The sequence below is a fragment of the Geotrypetes seraphini genome, chromosome 8 (assembly GCF_902459505.1).
Source record: "Geotrypetes seraphini chromosome 8, aGeoSer1.1, whole genome shotgun sequence".
Lineage (NCBI taxonomy): Eukaryota > Metazoa > Chordata > Amphibia > Gymnophiona > Dermophiidae > Geotrypetes > Geotrypetes seraphini.
In genome coordinates, this window is record NC_047091.1 from 94,443,204 (window position 1) to 94,464,367 (window position 21,164).

General features: G+C 49.7%; 1 protein-coding gene across 3 annotated transcripts in view; it reads right to left on the minus strand.

Moving 5' to 3' along the window:
* DOT1L (DOT1 like histone lysine methyltransferase) overlaps window positions 1-21,164 on the minus strand; it is a 604,393-nt gene that overhangs the window by 119,679 nt on the left and 463,550 nt on the right. The gene's annotated exons all lie outside the window — the stretch shown is intronic.

The window sequence follows — 21,164 nt, forward strand, 5'->3', positions numbered from 1 at the left end:
ACTAGGGAAACAGGATTTGTAGAAACTGTGAGGGACTGCTTCATAGAGCAACTGGTCAGGGAACCGACGCGAGGGAGTGCTACCCTTGACCTCATCCTGAACGGATTAGGGGGGCCTGCAAGAGGGGTAGAAGTGGGAGGACCACTAGGCAACAGCGACCACAATGCGATCAGATTCACATTAGAAAGGGGGACACCCATAGTAAGGAGAACCGCAACAACTGCGCTCAACTTCAAGAAAGGGAACTATGTTGCTATGAGGGAAATGGTGGGGAGGAAGCTCAAACATCTTTAGGATGGAGACTGTGGAAAGCGCCTGGACCCTATTCAGGGACACCCTGCAGGAAGCACAAAAAACATACGTCCCCAGTTTCAGGAAAGGCTGCAAGAACAAGCGGTCAAAGGACCCGATTTAGATCTCAGCAGAAGTAAAGAAGGCAATAAATGACAAAAAAGTATCTTTCCGGAGATGGAAAAAGGATCCAACGGAGGAAAATCACCAGGCGCACAGGAAATGCCAAAAAGAATGCCACCGAGAGGTTAGAAAAGCAAAAGGGAAATACAAAGAGGGGCTGGCCAGGGAAGCAAAAAACTTCAAGGCATTCTTCAGTTACGTAAAGGGGAAACGACCAGCGAGAGAGGAGGTGGGGCCGTTGGACGATGGGGATAGGAAGGGAGTGATTAAGGAGGATAAAGAGGTAGCTGAGAGGTTGAACACGTTCTTCTCGTCGGTTTTCACGAGAGAAGACACATCTAATATACCGGACTCAGAGGAGCTCATGAGTGGGGAACAGGCTGAAAAATTGGAACACATAGAGGTAAGTAAGGAGGATGTCCTCAAACAGATAGACAGGTTAAAATGCGGCAAATCACCGGGTCCGGACGGGATCCACCCAAGGGTTCTGAAGGAACTAAGACAAGAAATAGCAGGCACAATCCAGCATGTTTGTAACCTATCCTTGAAAGCTGGAGAGGTACCAGAGGACTGGAAATTGGCGAATGTCACACCTATCTTCAAGAAGGGATCGAGAGGTGACCCCGGGAACTACAGGCCGGTGAGCCTGACTTCAATTATAGGGAAGATGGTGGAAGCTATGATAAAGGACGGCATTTGCGAGCACATTGAGAGAAATGGCCTACTGAGAACAAGCCAGCACGGATTCTGTAAGGGAAGGTCGTGCCTAACGAACCTTCTGTACTTCTTTGAGGGAATAAGCAGTCGGGTGGACAATGGGGAACCAATCGACATCATTTACCTCGATTTTCGAAAGGCTTTTGACAAGGTACCACATGAAAGGCTGCTTAGGAAACTGTGGAACCACGGGGTGGGAGGGGATGTGCACAGATGGATCGAGCACTGGTTGTCGGGTAGACTGCAGAGGGTCGGAGTAAAGGGACAATACTCTGACTGGCGGGGAGTCACGAGCGGTGTGCCGCAGGGATCGGTGCTGGGGCCGTTACTCTTCAACATATTTATCAATGACCTGGAAAAGGAGGCAAAGTGCGAGGTTATAAAATTTGCAGACGATACCAAACTGTGCAGTAGAGTTAGCTCCAGGGAGGAGTGTGAGGACCTGCAAAGGGACCTAGACAAGCTGGAAGACTGGGCAAACAAATGGCAAATGCGCTTTAATGTGGAAAAATGCAAGGTTATGCATATAGGGAAAAAGAACCCGTTGTTCAACTACAAATTGGGGGGGGCATTGTTGGGAGAAAGCAATCTTGAGAGAGACTTTGGTGTGCTGGTGGATGCATCACTGAAGCCATCTGCACAGTGCGCAGCGGCCTCAAAAAAAGCCAACAGAATGCTGGGCATCATAAAGAGGGGCATAATTACCAGGACGCGGGAAGTCATCATGCCACTGTATCGAGCGATGGTGCGTCCGCATCTGGAATACTGCGTTCAATATTGGTCGCCGTACCTCAAGAAAGACATGGAGGTACTTGAGAGAGTCCAAAGGAGAGCAACGAAACTAGTAAGAGGGCTGGAACACTACCCATATGCTGAGAGGTTGGATAGGCTGGGGCTCTTCTCTCTGAAAAAAAGGAGGCTCAGGGGTGATATGATAGAGACCTTCAAGATCATGAGGGGCATAGAGAGGGTGGATAGGGACAGATTCTTCAGGCTGAAGGGGACAACAGGTACGAGGGGGCATTCGGAGAAACTGAAGGGAGATAGGTTCAAAACGAATGCAAGGAAGTTTTTTTTCACCCAGAGGGTCGTGGACACTTGGAATGCGCTACCGGAGGAAGTGATCAGGCAGAGTACGGTACAGGGATTCAAACAGAGACTGGATGGATTCCTGAGGGATAAAGGGATCATGGGATACTGAGAAAGCTAACCAGAAAATAAATGTAGAAACCCAACCAGGTCGTGCAGGTGCAAGACCGGAGGGCTAGGACTTTGATAGGAAGATAGGACTCAATTAGGAAACCAAGGAGGCATGGGGGCCCCTTCTGGTGAGTTAGACAGGTCGTGACCTGTTTGGGCCGCCGCGGGAGCGGACTGCTGGGCAGGATGGACCTATGGTCTGACCCAGCGGAGGCACTGCTTATGTTCTTATGTTCTTATCAAATCCCTCCCCCTTCTCTCTATTTAAATCAGGAGTGTACTGCTGTGTCCTTTCTGGCAGTTTGAATACACTTTGTGGTGTGAGAGCTTTTCAGTTTTGGTATGTATTTTGTGCATTCCCTCCTCTAGTTTAGCCTTAAAAAGTAATACTTTTCATCGAGGTGTGGTTATGGATTTTTACTCACACCTGATGTTGTAAATGATTTTTGTATTGCAGAAATGTTGTCGTATCACTAACTTTAACATAACTGAAGTTTAAAAGACTACAGCCAGTTTTCCAGCAATCGTGAGTGGGTCTCCTGACGAAGGACACAAAACGGGGCCGCGTCGGGACCCCAAACCCCTCATTTGAGCTAAGTTATGATTCTATTAATCATGCTTAAGTGATGTTCTGACAAGCATAAAACAAGGATAAGAAGAAAGGAGAAAATCCTATACTTTATATCATTTCAAGGATTGTAACAATTTTTTATTAACTAACATCCTGGCTTGAAGTGTGATTTCTACAGAAACAGTTGCAATGACTGGGAAGTAAACTCTGTTCCCATTCTAGGGGGGTGCGTTCCCCCCTTGTTGAGTTTCACATTTCTGAGCAACTTAAAACATATTGATTACACTTCATAGACAGGTTTGTGTTGAATGCGAAGTCAGTTCATATATTATTTATCAAAGCAATTTCTGACTTCTTCTAGTTTTCACTAGTAACATCCCCGCCATCTCATAAGGAAAATTATTTGCATCCATCTTTGGCATTAACTTAATATTCAATTTTTCTGCTTTCTTTTCAAAATCTATGTTTCCATGTCTTACCTTTCCTTCTATCTCTCTCTTCTTCCATCCCTATTTCCATGGTCTGACATCTCTTTCCTTCCTTTTCTCCCTCCCTCCTTCTTTCCTTTTCCCTGGTCTTGCATCTGTCTCCTTCCCTCCCCCCTTGCCCTGGCATCTCTCCCTCCCCCTCTATGGTCTGATATCTCCTTTCCTTCTCTCCCTCTCATGAACTTGGCATCTCTTGTTCCTCTCCTCTCCCTTGTCTTCCTTCTCCTTCCTTCCCTCTTTTTCCCCAATTGGGTGCAGCAGCAGCAGAAGCAGCATTTCCCTCCCCCTCTTTCCTGTGCAGTAGAGGCATTTCTCTTCCCCCTTCCCTCCCTTTCCCTGTGCAGCAGCAGCAGCATTTCCCTAGGGTCCTCCTTTCCATATGCAACAGAGCATTTCTCTTTCCCCTCCCCTTCGGTTCCCTTCCTTGTGTAGCAGCAGCGTGTCTGGCTGGCTCCCAATCGATCGCTCCGTTCAAAGCCGCGGGTGGTGGCTCCTTGCGAGATCCGCGCCTGCGTCAGAAGCCTCTCTGATGTTGTGACGTCGGAGAGGCTTCCGATGCAGGAGTGGATAGCGCAAGGAGCCGCCACCCGCGGCTTTGTATGGATCGATCGACTTGAGCCGGCCAGACACGCTGCTGCTCCACAAGGGAAGGGGGAAGAGAAATGCGCGAGGAGCTGCCGCCGCTTTACAGTTGATCATCGCGTCCAGACCGCGGACCGCAAAATAGCACCTGGCCCGCGGCCCGCGTGTTTGAGACCGCTGCTCTAGAGGCACTTTGGGATTTGGTGGCTAATTTTGGTAAAGCCATAAACCCACATGTTCAGTATATAGAAGGGAAACTGATTAAACATACAAAAGAATTGAAAGAAGTTAAAACGGAACTAAGTGACTCTAAATCCACCATTCAGAAAGTTGAACAAGATTTATTTTCCTCCAAACAGATTCAAGAGACAATAATTAAAGATAACGTTAACCTTAGGAGGAAAGTTGAAATGTTGGAGAATACAGCACGGAGTAATAACTTAAGACTGATTACCGTATTTTCACGCATATAATGCACGCGTTATACACGGTTTTTACAAACCGTGCATAACCTTGCACATTATACGCGTGAGTACGTTGTACAAAATTTTTTTACATAGTTCCCCCCCCCCCGACGTCCGATTCACCCCCACGCAGGACTGCTCGCACCCCACCCCGAAGGACCGCGCACACGCACCTGCACCCCCACCCCGAAGGACCGCTCGCACGCACTCCCACCCGCACCCCCACCCTGAAGGACCGCTCGCACCTCCACAGCCTCCCGACCCCCCCCCCCATCATGTAGAAGCTCCTACTGGTGTCCTGTTGCTTCCTCTTGGCGGTCCTGGCCCTTCTGTGAGCCTTGCGCCTGCGCTGCTTCTTCCGGCGGTCCCGCCCTTTCTCTGACATCAAGCCCTCTTGCCCCGCCGACTCCCCGACACAATCGGGGCAAGAGGGAGCTCAAGCCCTCTTGCCCCAGCCAACCGCGGCACCCCCGACACGATCGGGGCAAGAGGGAGCTCAAGCCCTCTTGCCCCCCCGACTCGATCGGGGCAAAAGGGAGCCCAACCCGACCATGTGCCCAAGGCCCCTCCCCCAGGAGGGACCTAAGGCTCCCGGGCCTATTCTGATTGGCCCAGGCACCTTAGGCCCCACGAGTAGGCGAAGCTTTGGGACGGATGGGCCAATCCGGCCTCATTCCGTTGTTGGCTGCCTGCCGGACAGGCGGGTTTGGCTCCCGTCTGTCCAGCCAACTACACAAAGGTACGGGAAAGGGGGGTGGGGGTCAGCAAGGGGGGTCGCAGGTCATCTGGGGGGTGGTCGGAGGTTCTTTGGGGGGGGGCGGTCGTTGGGGGGAGGGGGGTTTGCGTCGAGGGCAGGAGGGCCTGGGATCCCTCCTGCCCGTAATGTAGTGCGGGGTGGGGGTAGGGGGTCACCGTGGCCAGGAGGGTTTGGGCTCCCTCCTGGCCCGAACAACTAGCGGGGGGGGGGGGGGGGTCGCCAGGGCCAGGAGGACTTGGGCTCCCTCCTGGCCTGAACAACTAGCAGGGGGGGGGGGGGGTCGCCAGAGCCAGGAGGGCTTGGGCTCCCTCCTGGCCCGATATTGTCGGGGAGTTGGAGAGTCGGCGGGGCAAGAGGGCTTGGGCTCCCTCTTGCCCCGATCGTGTCAGGGGTGCCGCGGTTGGCTGGGGCAAGAGGGCTTGACGTCAGAGAAAGGGCGGGACCGCCGGAAGAGGAAGCAGCGCAGGCGCAGGGCTCACAGAAGGGCCAGGACCGCCAAGAGGAGGCAGCAGGACACCGGTAGGAGCTTCTACATGATGGGGGGGGGGGGGGGCGGGAGGCTGTGGGGGGTGCGAGCGGTCCTTCAGGGTGGGGGTGCGGGTGGGAGTGCGTGCGAGCGGTCCTTCGGGGTGGGGGTGCAAGCGGTCCTGCGGGGAGGTGAATCGGACATCGGGGGGGGGGGGGCATCAGGCTTTCAGGGTGGGGACAGGACTTCAAGGGGGAGAGGAGAGTCGGGGCAGGCGAAAGGAGAGTCGGGGTCTCCAGAGGAGAGTCGGGGCGGGCGAAAGGAGAGTCGGGCGGTGACGGGAGAGTCGGGCAGCATGCGCGGTATACGGCTGTGCGCGGTATACAAAATTTTTTTACATATATTTCGGTTTCCCGCGCACTATACCCATGTGCGCGTTTTACACGGGTGCGCGTTATCTACGTGAAAATACTGTAATTTCCCTAACGTCACTTTGGTGAATCCAAGGGAAATGATCAAGAGATAGTTTCAGGAAATTCAGATGAACTTTTACCTCCACTTTTTCAAGTGTATTACTTGCCTTCTGGTGGTCAAAGTCAACAACAGAGGTCTATTGGTCAAGAGGTACTGGATGTCTCAGTGTTACTTGAGACATCGGACAAAGAAATTGCGACCCCAGGAACATTATTATCTGTAGCTCTCCAACCAGATAAGGCATGGATTTTGAACCCATTCTTTAAAAATAAGCAGAAATAATTTCTTGGACACAAAATACAGATGTTCCCCAATATGTCACGCGAGACGCAGAAGCGTAGGTGTAAATTTCTTCTACTTAAGCCAGGAGTGTTAGCTTTAGGGGCTACTTTTTACTTGAGACATCCCTGCAAGTATATTGTCCATCACCAAATGAATAAGTATGTTTTCTTTAACCTTTTCAATTAACTACTTTCCTGTCTAAAATCCCGGTTGGATAAAGGAAAATCTTAAGCTCGTTAGAAAGATATGCATTTTGCTTTCCGTTTCAAGCAGTGATTATTTAAGTTTATTTCTTATTTTCTCGCTAATTCTGTAAATTTTGGATCCAATTTGAGGACGAGTAAAGTTAAGCCAATGAAATTTTATTTCCTATTATGATTCAATTGTTTAACATCCAATTTTATTGGAATGTGATAGGTTGTTCTAGGCTTAATTTCTTTCTGTACAAGTTATGCTTGATAATTATGTTGAAATTTATTAAAAAAAAAAAAAAAGATAGTATGAACTTAGAGCTGATGAGAAGAAGCTTGTGGCTGAATGAGTGAAATCGGGTGAAATTTTTCCCGTTACCTTGCTGCTTCTGAGTGCTCTACGATAGCTGTATAAAGCTTAATACTATAAGTGTCCTTCAAACAAAGTTTGTATTGAAGACGGTCTAGTGATTGAGTCGATGTAACTAGCAGTTATTTTGCAATTAGTTAATTCTACTGCTGGATAAAAAGGCTACATCCATCTTTGGCATTAACTTTTAATATTCAACTTTCTTCTATTTTTCTGCTTCCTCCTCAGATCTATCTACTTTTTCAGTCTTTTCTTCCCATCTATCCATGCGCACTATTCTCCTCCTTCTCTCTGCCCTTCCCCACCATCCATATGTGCCATCTCATCCTGCTCTCTTCTCCCCTATTCCCATCTATCCATAAAACAGCATTTTTTCCATTTCTCTTCCCTTCCCCATCCCTCCCATCCCTGTGTACCAGGTCTTCCCACTCTCTCCCCTTCCCCTCCTTCCCTATATAACATCTCCTCCTCCTGTGGCCTGACATCTGTCTTCTCCCTTTCCCCCTCCTATGGTCTGGGATATTTATACTCTCCTTCCCACAGTTTGGCACTCTCTCCCCTCCTTCCTTTCCCTCCTCCCCCCTTTGTGGTCTGGAATCTCTGTCTTTAAACACAACAACAAAAAAAAACAACCCAGTAATCCACCATGAAAAAGGAGGGGCAATAAACAAACCACCTGCATAAAAATGCTAGCAAGGGTGGATTAGATGAGCTGGATGTTACCAGGTTTAGTAATAAAATAACAGATTTATTATGATGACAAAACAAATCAATCATAATTAAACCCTTAGCATGCATGCACACTTGAAACTCCGTTCCTCCTTGCCGCCGCATGCGCGGTAGAGTAGAACCGCCCAGCAGGGAAGCAGGGCTGACGTGGAGAGAAGACACAGCGTCAGGAAAGGGAAAGATGGCAAAAGAGGTGAGAGAGTGTGAAAGGGAGAGATGGAAATGGTAGGACTGGAAGCAAAATCTCGCTCCCTCGACGGAGGGGACAGGAAAGGGAAAGATGGTAAAAGGGGTGAAACAGGGTCAGAAAGAGATGGTAGAGGGTGTGAAAGGGAGAGATGGAAATGGTAGAGTGAGAAAATGGGGGGAGTGCAGATGTGCCGCTCATTCCCTGCAGGATCGGGGGTCTGGCGTGCGGCCACCTTTCTGCCCCGCCCGTGTCTCCAATGAGCTGTTGATGGCTGAAGCCTGGCTGGAGGAGGACGAGAAGGAGCTGCGAGAGCTCTGCAGAGGCAGGATGTGCTGGATTCGGGAGATGAAGTGGGAGAAGGGATAGATGTTGGACTCAAGTGAGGAAAGGAGAGAGAGAGAGAGAGAGAGAGAGAGAGATATGAATGAGAAGGACAGAGGGGCTACAAGGGGGACAGGGAGAGATGATAGGGGATAGGGAGAGATAGACTTCAGGGAGGATGGAGGGGGCAGGAGAGAGAGCGCGATGGCCTTGGGGAAGTACGGGGGGATAGGAAAGACAGAGAGATGGTAGAGGGTGTGAAAGGGAGAGATGGAAATGGTAGGACCGCTGCTGCTTTGGGGCACTGAGGGAGGAGGGGTTGGTACATCAGGACTGCTGCTGCTGCCTCAGGTAATTAATGGGGTCCAGGAGGCCAGACTCACATGGAGAGAAAGGCTTTGTTTGGTGATAAATGCAGTGGAGAATCTATGAGGGTCAAAAGGGTACAGAGGACTAAGTAAATGGTGAAAGGTGAGGTGATGGGACTGGGATCAGTGGGATGCAGGATCCGGGCATGGTAGAGGCTGGGCAAGGGTGGGGTCAGGGTATAGGTGGGGCTATTCTAGCACCCGTTACTGTAACAAATGTAACGGGCTAAAACACTAGTATGTATATAAAACAACAGTTATCAATGGTGTCAAATAATCTCTAACAGGTGCAAATAGTCTCTAATAGGTGATTTTTTTGGAAGTTATCACCACCTATATGTATGTATCTTAAATCAGTCCACAATGTAGAGCAATACAGCAGCCGGCTGACGGTGTTAAGGTACCAAAGGTTCGGTGGGACCCTACATGGTCCATGTTTTGGCCTTTCAGAAAATCCGACCTTTCCTCTCTTAGCAGACTACCCTTAACCATGCCCTCATCACCTTGCACTGCAACTTGCTACTCTCAGGCCTTCCACTTAGCCATCTTGATCCCCTCCAATCCATTCAAAATTCAGCTACACTATTCATATTCCATGAGAGTCGCTGTACTTATGTTACACCTCTTCTAAAGTCACTTCATTGGTTTCCCATCCGTTTCCGAATATGATTCAAACTCCTCTTACTGATCTACAAATGCACTCACTCAGCTGCCCCTCACTATCTCTCTTCACTTATCTCCCCCTCCCCCGCCACTGAGCTCCGCTCAACTGGTAAGTCCCTTCTATTTGTGCCCTTCTCTTCCTCTGCCAACTCCAGACTCTGTCCTTTCTACCTTGCTGCTCTATAGGCTTGGAACAAGATGCCTTCATCTCTGGCAGTGTTCATGGCCCAGTTAAAAACCCACCTCTTCGAAAGTGCATTCAACTCCTAACTTTTCTCACCTTGGGTTCTGCACCCCCAACTCTATATATCATGTCTGGCTGTCCAAAATAGATTGTAAGCTCTTCTGAGCAGGGACCGTCTATTAAATGTCAAAATGTACAGCGCAGTACACTTCCCTCTCTGTATTCGCGAATTCCGTATCTACGGATTCGCTTATTCGCGGTTTTAAACAAAAAAAAAATTACTTTCATTTTTTGGGCTATTTTAAGCCCTGTAAGCCCCCCCTTAAACCTTACCAGGTGGTATAGCGGGTTTTCGGGGCAGGAGCGATCTTCCCACGCTCTTGCCCTGTGTAGATCGATCACAGGAAATGGCTCAAGAGACTATAGGATCCTGGGATAAATACATCTGGTCAGATCACTATATCGGCAAGGTCAGCCTACGCTGGCAAAAACAGAGCACACAACCTAAACTCAAAAGCGACAACACGAAAACAATAACCAGTCGCGGTACTATAAACCCTACCGAATTCTGGACTCATTATGAGCTAAGTCCCACAACCAAAGAAATTCAGGACTTCCCAACTCTTAGTGCCTCCCTGTCTGCTGACATAAGCCACCACTGTGGCACTGTCTGAGAAGACCCTGACTGACTGGCTTTCCAGGATTGTCCCCCAATGCCTGCAGGGCTAGACAAATGTCTCTATGTTCCAATCTGTTGATTGACCATTTTCTCAGTGAGGGTAACCAGTGGCCCTGAGCCATCCACTCCTGCAATGACACCCCTAGCCGTACAGACTGGTTCTTACCTTGCTAATATATTTTCTAGTATATAGGTGTGTCATTCTGGACAAGTGAATTATATCCCAGTGCTTGTGAGCCTTGCAGAAGGAATCCACTCCAGAATCTGATTCCCTCCTACTTCATAGTGGGCTCTGTTACCCCTACAGTTAGTTGAGATGTTATTGAGGCAGATTGAGAGAGATTGAAAAATCCAAGATGGCCGCTACAGTTGTGATTTTGCGCCAAAAAGGCCTGGGAGAGCAATATTAAAAGCCAAAAAATTCAGAAAAGGGATTTTTGGAGATGGGGGAACATCTGTTCTTTCTGCCTCTTTAAACCATCTATTAGCTGTAGATGTCTTACATGATGACCACCTTATATGGCGCTCACAAGAGCATATCTTTATAGCTTTCCACTAACTGCCAATAACTCATTTGCACCTCCTTATGGACCTCACTAGACCTGCCTAAACAGGGCTTACTCGCATGCTCAAGCCAAAAAGCACAGTTACTTACTGTAACAGGTGTTATCCAGGGACAGCAGGCAGATATTCTCCACATGTGGGTGACGTCATCTATGGAGCCCCGATTGGACACTCTTGCAAGCAAACTTGCTTGAAGATCTTCAAACTTGTGAAAGTACCGCGCATGCGCAGGTGCCTTCCCATTCGAACTAGGGGGCGCGTCTCCTCCTCGTGGCCTCAGTTCAGATAGCTAGCAAAGAAGCCAACCCCGGGGAGGTGGGTGGGTTGTGAGAATATCTGCCTCCTGTCCCTGGATAACACACGTTAAGTAACTGTGCTTTAGCCCAGGACAAGCAGGCGCATATTCTCCACATGTGGGTGACCTCAAAGCTTACCAGAAAGGGAGGAGGGAAGTTGGCAATTCAGGAAAACAGATTACGCAACACAGACTGGCCAAACTGGCCGTCTCACCTGGAGAAAGTGTCCAGACAGTAGTGCAGATTTCCACAATAGACATGGACCGAGGAAAGCAACAGACGCCGCCATCGCTCTGACTTTATGCCCCGTGACCCAACCCTGCAGCGGGAGACCAGCCTAAGCATAGCAGAAAGAAATACAAGCAGCTAACCAGTTGGATAAGATGCGGTTGGATAAGATGCGATTGGACATGAGACGCCCTAACCGATTCGGATCAAAAGATATGAAGAGTTGAGGAGCAGTCTGATGAGTCTGAGTGCGTTGCAAATAAAAAGCCAACACCCTCTTACAGTCAAGAGTGTGAAGAGCCACCTCTCCAGGATGAGAATGGGGCTTAGGAAAAAACACAGGAAGAACAATGGATTGGTTGAGATGAAAATCCGAAACCACCTTAGGCAAGAACCTAGGATAGGTGCGAGAACCACCTTATCATGATGAAAGACGGTGAAAGGCGGGTCCGCAACCAAAGCTGTAGCTCACTGACCCTGCGGGCAGACGTGAGCACAATAAGGAAGACCACTTTCCAAGTAAGATACTTCAGATGAGCCCAATCGATAGGTTCAAAAGGAGGCTTCATCAACTGGGCAAGGACAACATTGAGATCCCAAACCACAGGAGGAGGTTTGAGGGGAGGATGAACATTGAAAAGGCCCTTCATAAACCGGGAAACTACCGGATGAACCGAAAGCGGTTTCCCCTCCAGCGGCCGATGAAAAGCCGCGATGGCACTCAGGTGGACTCGAATAGAAGTGGATTTGAGACCAGACCGGGACAAGTGCAACAGATAATCTAGCACAGAAGGCAAGGAGGCACTGTGGCTCCAGGCTCAGCGAAGAACACCAAGAGGAAAACGGGTCCACTTCTGAGAATAACACTGCTGAGTGGACCGCTTCCTAGACGCCTCGAGAACCTCCTGAACAGATTGAGAGAGGCGGTCAGGTGCTGAGAAACCAAGCCGTCAAATGCAGGGACCGCTGGTTGGGATGCAGAAGAGAACCCCGACTGAGAAAGCAGAGAAGGAAAAACCGGAAGAAGGAGAGGCTCCCTGGCACTTAGTTAAAGAAGCAGGGAGAACCAGGGCTGCCAGGGCAGCTATGAGAATCATGGTGGCATGCACAGACTTGAGCATGACTAGAGTCTTCAGAATCAGAGGAAAAGGCGGGAATACATAGAGAAACAGGCCCGCCCAGTCCTGGAGGAACGCATCCGACTCGAGACGGCGTGGGGAATAAATCCTGGAGTAGTTTTGAGGCAGCTTGTGGTTCAGGGGAGAAGCAAACAGATCTACCTGTGGAGTCCCCCACCGATCGAACACCTGTCGCAGAATCCGCGAACTTGAGACCATTCGTGAGGTTTCAGCAGACGAATGATCCCATCGGCCAGGCAGTTCCGCTGACCCTGAATGTAGACCGCTCTGAGAAAGATGTTGTGGCAGATCGCCCATTCCCAAATCTTGAGAGCTTCCTGGCAAAGAGACAGGGATCCTGTACCCCTCTGCTTGTTGACATAATACATGGCCACCTGGTCGTGAAGCAGGTGAAGAAAGGTCTCGAGAGCGTTGAAAATGGCTCGAAGCTCCAAAAGACAGCGCCGCTCCCTGCTGGACCAAGGCCCCTGCATCCGGAGGCCGTCAAGGTGAGCTCCCCATGTGTAGGCGGACGAGTCGGTCGTCAAGATCTTCTGCGCCGGAGGAGTGTGAAACAGAAAACCTCTGGAAAGATTGGAACAGCTCATCCACCAGCGGAGAGATCGCTTCAAGGAAGGAGTCATCGCGATCCTGGCGGTGACCGTATCACGATCCTGACACCACTGCGAGGCCAGGGTCCACTGCGGAACGCGAAGGTGAAGTCTGGCAAAAGGCATCACATGCACGGTGGAGGCCATCGAAAGGAGGAAGACCTGCCGACAAAGGCAGATGATGGAATCCTGATGAGGATGAGGCAGGAATGAACGGAGACGCAGCGTATCCAATACCATCCCGATGAACTGGAGAGATTGGGATGGACACATATGGGATTTCGGAAAGTTATCTCAAATCCCAGATGCTCTTTCTACAGCGTCTGGGATTTGAGATAACTTTCCGAAATCCCATATGTGTCCATCCCAATCTCTCCAGTTCATTGGGGTGGTATTGGATACGCTGCGTCTACGTTCATTCCTGCCTCGTTGGATCGCTAAGATAACCTCTGAACGAGACGATGCCTTGATTAGCCAGTCGTCCAGGTACGGGAAAACCTGAAGCTCCTGCGTCCGCAGGGCCGCGGCCACCACCACCAGACACTTCGTGAACACCCTCGGTGAAGGCGCAAGGCCGAAGGGGAGAACACGGTACTGCAGATGGAAATCCCCCACCCGAAATCTCAAGTATGGGTGAGAGGCCAGATGAATCGGGATGTCCGTATAGGCCTCTTTCAGACAGGGAGCAAAGCCAATCCCCCTCGTCCATGAGGGGATACAACGTCGGAAGAGTGAGCATGCGAAATTTCTCCTTGTCCAGGCATTTGTTGAGAGCCCGAAGGTCAAGAATGAGACGCAAGCCCCCGGTTTTCTTGGGGACCAGAAAAAAACAGGAGTAGAACCCCGAGTCCCGTTGATGCTCTGGAACCTCCTCGACCGCCCGAAGGCGGAGAAGAGCCCAGGCCTCCTGAAGCAGGAGGGGAAGATGTGCCCGTGTCGGAGGGAAACTCCCGGAACAACTGGGCTGGAGGCGCATTCTGAACGCGAAAAGAGTACCCCTCTCGAATTATGGAGAGGACCCAAGCGTCGGTCGTCAGCATCTCTCACTGATGGTAAAAAAGACTAAGTCAACTCCTGATGGGAAATGGGAACGGCTCCTGGGCGTAGGACACCAGGGTGTCTAGCCCGTAATTGTCAAAAAGACGGCGTCGGCTTCGCCGCTGCAGGCGGCCGAGACTTAGCCGGATGCTGCTGCTGAGGGCACTGAGGTGGCGAATAAGAAAGAGGAGGAGTGGACTTCTGCGGATAGCGCCGTGGAGGAAGCTTATACTGCCAAGCAGGAGGGGCTTTCGCCTTAGGACGCACCAGAGAGGCAAAGGATCTCTCGTGTTCCGAGAGACGTTTCGTAGCCGCTTCGATCGAGTCATCGAAGAGCTCGTTCCCCACACAGGGAAGATTTGCCAAGCGATCCTGCAAATTGGGGTCCATGTCCACCAGATGCAGCCAAGCCAAGCGACGCATCACCACCACAAAGGCTGTGACCTGGGACGACAGCTCAAAGGCATCATATGCAGCCTGCAGCATGTAGAGACGGAGACTGGACAACGTCTCCAAAAGGCGAGCGAACGCCTGCTGACGGCGGGAGGGGACATCAGGAAGGAAAGACTGCAGATCCTTCAGGCAGTGCTTGAGGTAGGAAGTAAACGTAAAATTGCCATCATCGAGTTTTGATACAGGCGGTGACCGAACTTGTCCATCGTACGGCCCTCCCTGCCCGGAGAGACAGCAGCATAGACCCTGGAGGGGTTGGACTTCTTGAGAGAGGACTCGACCACCAGGGACTGATGGGAGAGCTGCAACTTCCCGAAACCCTTACACGGTACCGTACGGTATCGAGACTCTATCTTGGAAGGGATGGCCGGGATGGCATAAGGCGCTTCCAGATTACGGAGGAAAGTCTGTTTGAGAACTGGATTCAGAGGAAGCTGCAAGGACTCCTTAGGGGGATGAGGCAGCTCCAACTCTTCCAGGTATTCCTTGGTGTATTGAGATTCAGACTGGAGATCCAACTGGAGAGCCCGACCCATATCCGAGTCAAATCTAGCAAAAGAGGAAGTCCGAGATGAAGAAGGGGGGTCTCATGAGGCGAGGAGGATCCGGAACGTTGAGCCACCGAAAAGGACGGGGATGCTTCCCAGGAATAAAGAGCAGGCATGTCCGAGTCCCGAGAGAAGGACAGAGAAGACGTTCTGCTCTGAGGGCGCGGAGAGGCAGAGAAGCCCCCGCGGCGACCCCCACTTTGGGAAGAGCCCAGGGTATGAGGAACCAAAGGGGAAACCAACTTCCCCGAGGGCCTCGAGGGAGGAGTCTGCGACCCTGAACCACCCTGACCCGGGGACAGCTCTCCGAAATGCCTCGAGGAATGCGGGGCAGGGGATCTGCCCCGAGGAGGCGAGTCTCTCGACCTCTTCGAGGGTGGAAGCCTTGAAGAAGGAGCAGACTTAGAGACCTGCTTCGAATGAGGTACAAAGGGCGGAAACCTGGGCCTCGAAGTAGTAGGGGATGAACTGCTCGAGGAAACCCGTTGAGACCGCCCGCAAGGGACATTGAGTGGGCGCTCAGGTTGGCAAGCCGGGTTCGAGGTCGAAGCCGGGGCAAGCTGGCAGGACCGAACATTGGCACTGAGACCATCGGATCAGGTCGAGGAGGTGCAGCAGTGCGCTCCAAGGGCGACCTCGAGGAAGAGTATTCCCTTTGAGTGGAGGCACGCTTTGAAGGAGGTCTGGATGGGGCATAGACTGCTGCACCCCCCTGAGGCCCCAGTGCAGGCTTCTTCGCTAGGGAACCTGAGGAAGGAAGAGGAGACTTACCCGAAGCCACAGGTTTCGCCGAAGCAGTCGAAGGTTTTACAGACGAGGGTGACTTCGATGAAGTCGAGGCCTTCGAGGCCGGGCCCGGAGCAGGATCCATGCTTCCAAACAATTTGAGGATCCTGGCCCTTTTCCTCCGAAGCGCCCGCGGTTGAAGGGTAGCACAACGCGGGCAGCAGTCCAAACGATGGTCGGCCCCGAGGCACTCGATGCACCAACGGTGGGAGTCGGTGATGGAGATCACCCGACTGCACTGAGTGCACTCTTTGAAACCAGAGACCGGCCAGGACATAGGCCTGCAAGGCTCACTGGCCAGGTCGGACCCGGAGCCCCAGGTCAACGATGGAAGTCGGAGAAAAAAGTTTTATTTTTTATTTATTTATTTTTATTAAAGTTGAAAAACGCGCCGCACAGCGACTCACCTGAAAATAAAAAAACGAAGTAAGCCGCGGTGCAAGAGCACTCCGATCTCGCAGAGCAGAGGAACTGGGCTTCTGGCTCCACGGAAAACGAAGAACTGAGGCCACGAGGAGGAGACGCGCCCCCTAGCTCGAATGGAAAAGCACCCGCGCATGTGCGGTACTCTCACAAGCTTGAAGATCTTCAAGCAAGTTTGCTTGCGAAAGTGTCCGATCGGGGCTCCGTAGATGACGTCACCCACACGTGGAGAATATGCTGCCTGCTTGTCCTGGGATAATACAGTACTTCTCAACCCTGTGCCCGTCAGGTTTCAGGATTACCAAATGAATATGCATTAGATAAATCTGCATACCTTATAATGGGTCTCTCTTATATGCAAATTTTTCTCAAATATATTCATTGTGGTAGTTCTAAAAATCCACCTGGTTAAATGTGCACTACCTACTCCTGACAGAATTCTGCGCAAAAAAATTCAAAATTATGTGCACAAAATTTGCAGGTTTATTTGACAACACTTAAGCAATATTTTTCTTATTATGATCCAGAATTTCAGTACAATTCAGTATTTTCATTAAATCATACTAGAGAAAACAGAGCCTACTAGGTTTTCTTGCTTTGTGACTTTCTTCTAGCAGCACACCTTTGTAAAAGTTCAGCTTAGTGAAGTCTGACTAGTTTGTTTTCATTAGTACTTCATTTTGTCTTTATGCTGTTGAAAAACATTTCTGAAAGCCAACAATATTTCGATAACTTCAGAATAAAAAACTTTTTTATACCTTTTGTGGTCTGAGCAGTTTATTTTTTCCTTCACATAGGTCCCAGAGTCCGTTATGCTGCTTTTCTTCATTGTTGGGGTTTTTTTTTCCCCGTTAACTGTGTTCCCAGGATAACCTGGCCATTTTACATTTGTTCCAATCTGTCCTTTCTAGCATCCATCCCCCTGTCCTATCCTGAGCCTCTCCTCTCTGTGACCCTCTCCATTCCCCTGCATCAATCATCCCTCTGTCAGAATCATCCCTTTTCGAGCAATGTCTCTGTTTCAATGCTTTCTCCCCATCAAGCATTCTTCTCCATGTCTGTCTGTGTCCAGCATTGTTTTAGTGTCCCTGTCTCCATGTTCAGTCCCCATGTAGGATCTCTTCTCTATGCTTCTGTGTCTCTCGGTGTGCAGGATCTTCTACCCCTGATCCAGCCTCTCTCCCCTACCCCATCAAGTCTGCATCTTTCACTCATCCTTCTCCCCTATCCCCTCACAAGCCAGAATCTCTCCCCTCCCCAACACCCCCAGCCAGCATCTCATGCTATCTACTCCTATCCCCATGAGCCAGCATCTTTCTCCCCATTCATCCCTAGTTCACACTCTGTCTTCTCTCTATCCTTTCTGAGCCAGCATCTTTCTCACCCCTGCCGTGCAAAAGAACATAAGAATAGCTTTACTGGGTCAGACCAATGGTCCATCAAGCCCAGTAGCCCGTTCTTACGGTGGCCAATCCAGGTCCCTAGTAGCTGGCCAAAACCCAAGGAGTAGCAATATTTCATGCTACTGATCCAGGGCAAGCAGTGGCTTCCCCCATGTCTTTCTCAATAACGGACTATGGACTTTTCCTCCAGGTAATTGTCCAAACCTTTCTTAAAACCAGCTACGCTATCCGCTCTTACCATAGTAACTGGCAATGCGTTCCAAAGCTTAACTATTCTTTTAGTGAAAAAATATTTCCTCCTATTGGTTTTAAAAGTATTTCCCTGTAACTTCATCGAGTGTCCCCTAATCTTTGTAATTTTTGACAGAGTTAAAAAAAAAAAAAAAAAAAATCGATCTACTTGTACCTGTTCTACTCCACTCATGATTTTGTAGACTTCAATCCTATCTCCCATCAGCCGTCTCTTTCCCAAGCTGAAGAGCCCTAACAGTTTTAGTCTTTCCTCATACAAGGGGAGTTCCAACCCTCTTATCATCTTGGTCACTCTTCTTTGAACCTTTTCTAGTGCTGCTATATCTTTCTTGAGATAAGGAGACCAGAATTGAACGCAATACTCCAGGTAAGGTTGCACCATGGAGTGATACAGGAGCTCTTTAAATCAGTAGTGAGTCGGATCACAGAAGCGGCCACAGGAGACCCTTGATAAAGCACGTTTGTGCGAAACATGTCGGGTCATCTTCTCCCGGGTCATTTCAGCTAAAAGATAAGTAGCTTAAAAGTTGGAAATGATTTTGGATGATTAGTGCAATGGCATGATAAAGACTGATATTAATCACCGTAAATAATGTCAGCAGTATAAAAAAAACAAAGACAATTGTTGTTAACCCTCCTTCTATGTTTATCCTATAAACGCATGATATATCGCCCAATTAACGTTTATAATTATATATAATGAGCCTCATCACAAAAATGTGACATGCTAGTGAAAAACTAAACACAGATGCGTTAATTCCTAGCATCCTGTTTGCTTTATTGGCCACCGCCGCCCATTGGGTGGAAAGTTTCATTGACACCCAGATCCTTTTCTTGGGTGTTAATCGCCAAGGTGGATCCTAGCATCTGGTATCTTTCTTACCCCTGTCCCATCAGACAACATCTCTCACCCTTGTGCCTCCCAAGCCTTCATCTCTCTCTCTCTCACACACACCACTGTCCTCCCCAGCCTTCATCTCTCAATCTCACTACTGTTCCCCCAGCCTTCATCTCTCTCTCACCACTGTCCTCCCTAGCCTTCATCTCTCACTCTCTTACCCCTGTCCCCCCAGCCTTCATCTCTCACTCTCTTACCCCTATCCCCCCAGCCTTCATCTCTCACTCTCTTACCCCTATCCCCCCAAGCCTACATCTCCCACTCTCTCTCCCCTATCATCCCCATCCAGCACTCTCTCCCTTATCATACCCAGCCAGCACTCTCTCCCGTATTATCCCCAACCAGCACTCTCTCCCTTATCATCCCTAGCCAGCACTCTCTCCCCTGTCCCCCAATCCAGCATTTGGGGTATCTCAGTGATGATTTCAATTGGGAACCTGCAGCTGAGTCTGCAGTCTTCCCTCCACAATGGTCCTGCCTGAAGAAAAAGGGAATGACATCTTCAAGGGCGGGAATGCAGGGTGCCCGAGGATGTCATGGCAGCAATTTGGGCCACAGAGAGGCAGTGCTGATGTGATTCTGAGCTGCAGAGAGGGACTGACAATGCGATTTTGGGCCACAGAGAGGGACTGTCAATGCGCTTCTGGGCCACAGCAGAGATTCTGCGCAGAACACAGGCATTCTGGGTACCTGGGGAATACTGTGCAAATTCTGCATTGTGCAGTTGCACAGAACTCCACCAGGAGTAACTGTCATAACACATAAAATATAACTAGAAAACAGAGTGGAAGAAAACATAGGGCAGGTGAACCACCATCATTCTTTCTTAAATGTAGACAAACTCAATATTGAAATAGTGGAACATGCCTGAATATCTAAATTACTAATACTGCAAGCCAGAGCTCAACAAACCCCAGATGCTAGGTTGCCATGGCCCCTAAAAAAAAAAAATTAAAAAAAATCAGACCTGGCGCCTGGGTTTGTCTCTCCCTCATCTCCTGTCCTCCTCCTGCCTAGGCAGCCTGTCCAGGCAGCGAGTCTCTCCCTCATCTTCCTGCCCTATGACCACCCTGGAGTCTAGCGTGTTTTTTTCTCCCAAACTCATACGCCCCCTTTCACCAGGGGTCCTCTAAATTTGTCAGACTGCCGGCACTGATTAAGATACATTGCTATGGTGCATCAGGGTCTTCCTTCTGCTGGGTCTCTCTGTGAGGTAACTTCCTGCTTCCACACAGGCGTAACCCAGCAGAGGGAAGGCCCAGACATGAAAGTGCAACATGGCTTAATCACTGCTAGTAATCAAGCAAGTTTAGGTCAGGTGGGAGGGATAGAGACACTGGTTGGACATGGACGGGAGGAAGGAAGGAAGGAAAAGGGAGATGGAAATTGGGGTGGAGGGAAGGGTCATGAAGATGTGTTGGACCCAAGGAGGAGCTGGAGGGACATGGAAATTGCTGGACCCTAAAGTGGGGGAAAAGCCTAGCATGAGCATTGCTGTAACCTTGGGTGGAAAGATGGAGATTGCTGGACCCTGGGGTGGGAAGGGGTTTGAAAGAGATAGAAATTACTGGACCCTTGGTAGGAAAGGAGAGAAAAGGAAGGGGTGGGTAGGGATAGGGAGAGAAAAGTGATGTGCTAGACCTTGGGAGGACTGGAGGAAAATGGAGCATGATGGATACTGAGGTGGAGGGGGAATTAGAGATGTTCCGGAGGGACATGGAGATATGCTGGACCTGCTGGGAAGGAGAACACAAGGGGGGGGGGGGCAAGAGAGAGAGATCAGACTGGTAAGGGATGAGACAGACTAGATGTTTGGAACAGAGGAGAGATGCTGGACCAATAGACGGAGAGGAGTTATGCCAGAATATAAGGTGGTCAGGGAGGAGAGAGAGGAAGGGATGCTGGATCTGGAGTGTGGAAGGGAATAGAAAGGGGAGATACAAGGCACAGACAAGAAATGCTGGGCACAGAATTAGAATAGAGACAAGGACACAGAGCAATAGTGGAAAAGAAGTCAGATAGAAACACCAAGAGGCACTGTTAATCACAGAGGGAAGGATAGGGACACAGAGGACAGAGACACTAAAAAATCAGATGCTAAACATAGGGGGGAAGATAGGAACAGGAGAGATAAGAACGAGATGTTAGAGAGGACAAATAGATACACAGAGAGAAGATAGATGGTAAACATGGGGAGAAGAAATGTTGAACAGACAGGAGACCCTGAAAAGGCAGGAATACAGAGAAAAGCAGAATAGATGTAAAAAAAAAAATCAAATGTTAAAATATAATGCTCAGACTACAAATGTAGAAAAAATATTTTATTTATCAATTGGACAATGTCATCTTTGGGAATGTTTCTTTAGTGTTGCTGGGGATGGAGGGGAAGTATGCACTGAGTGTTTGGGCTACTGGAGGGAAGGGGAGGAGAGTAAA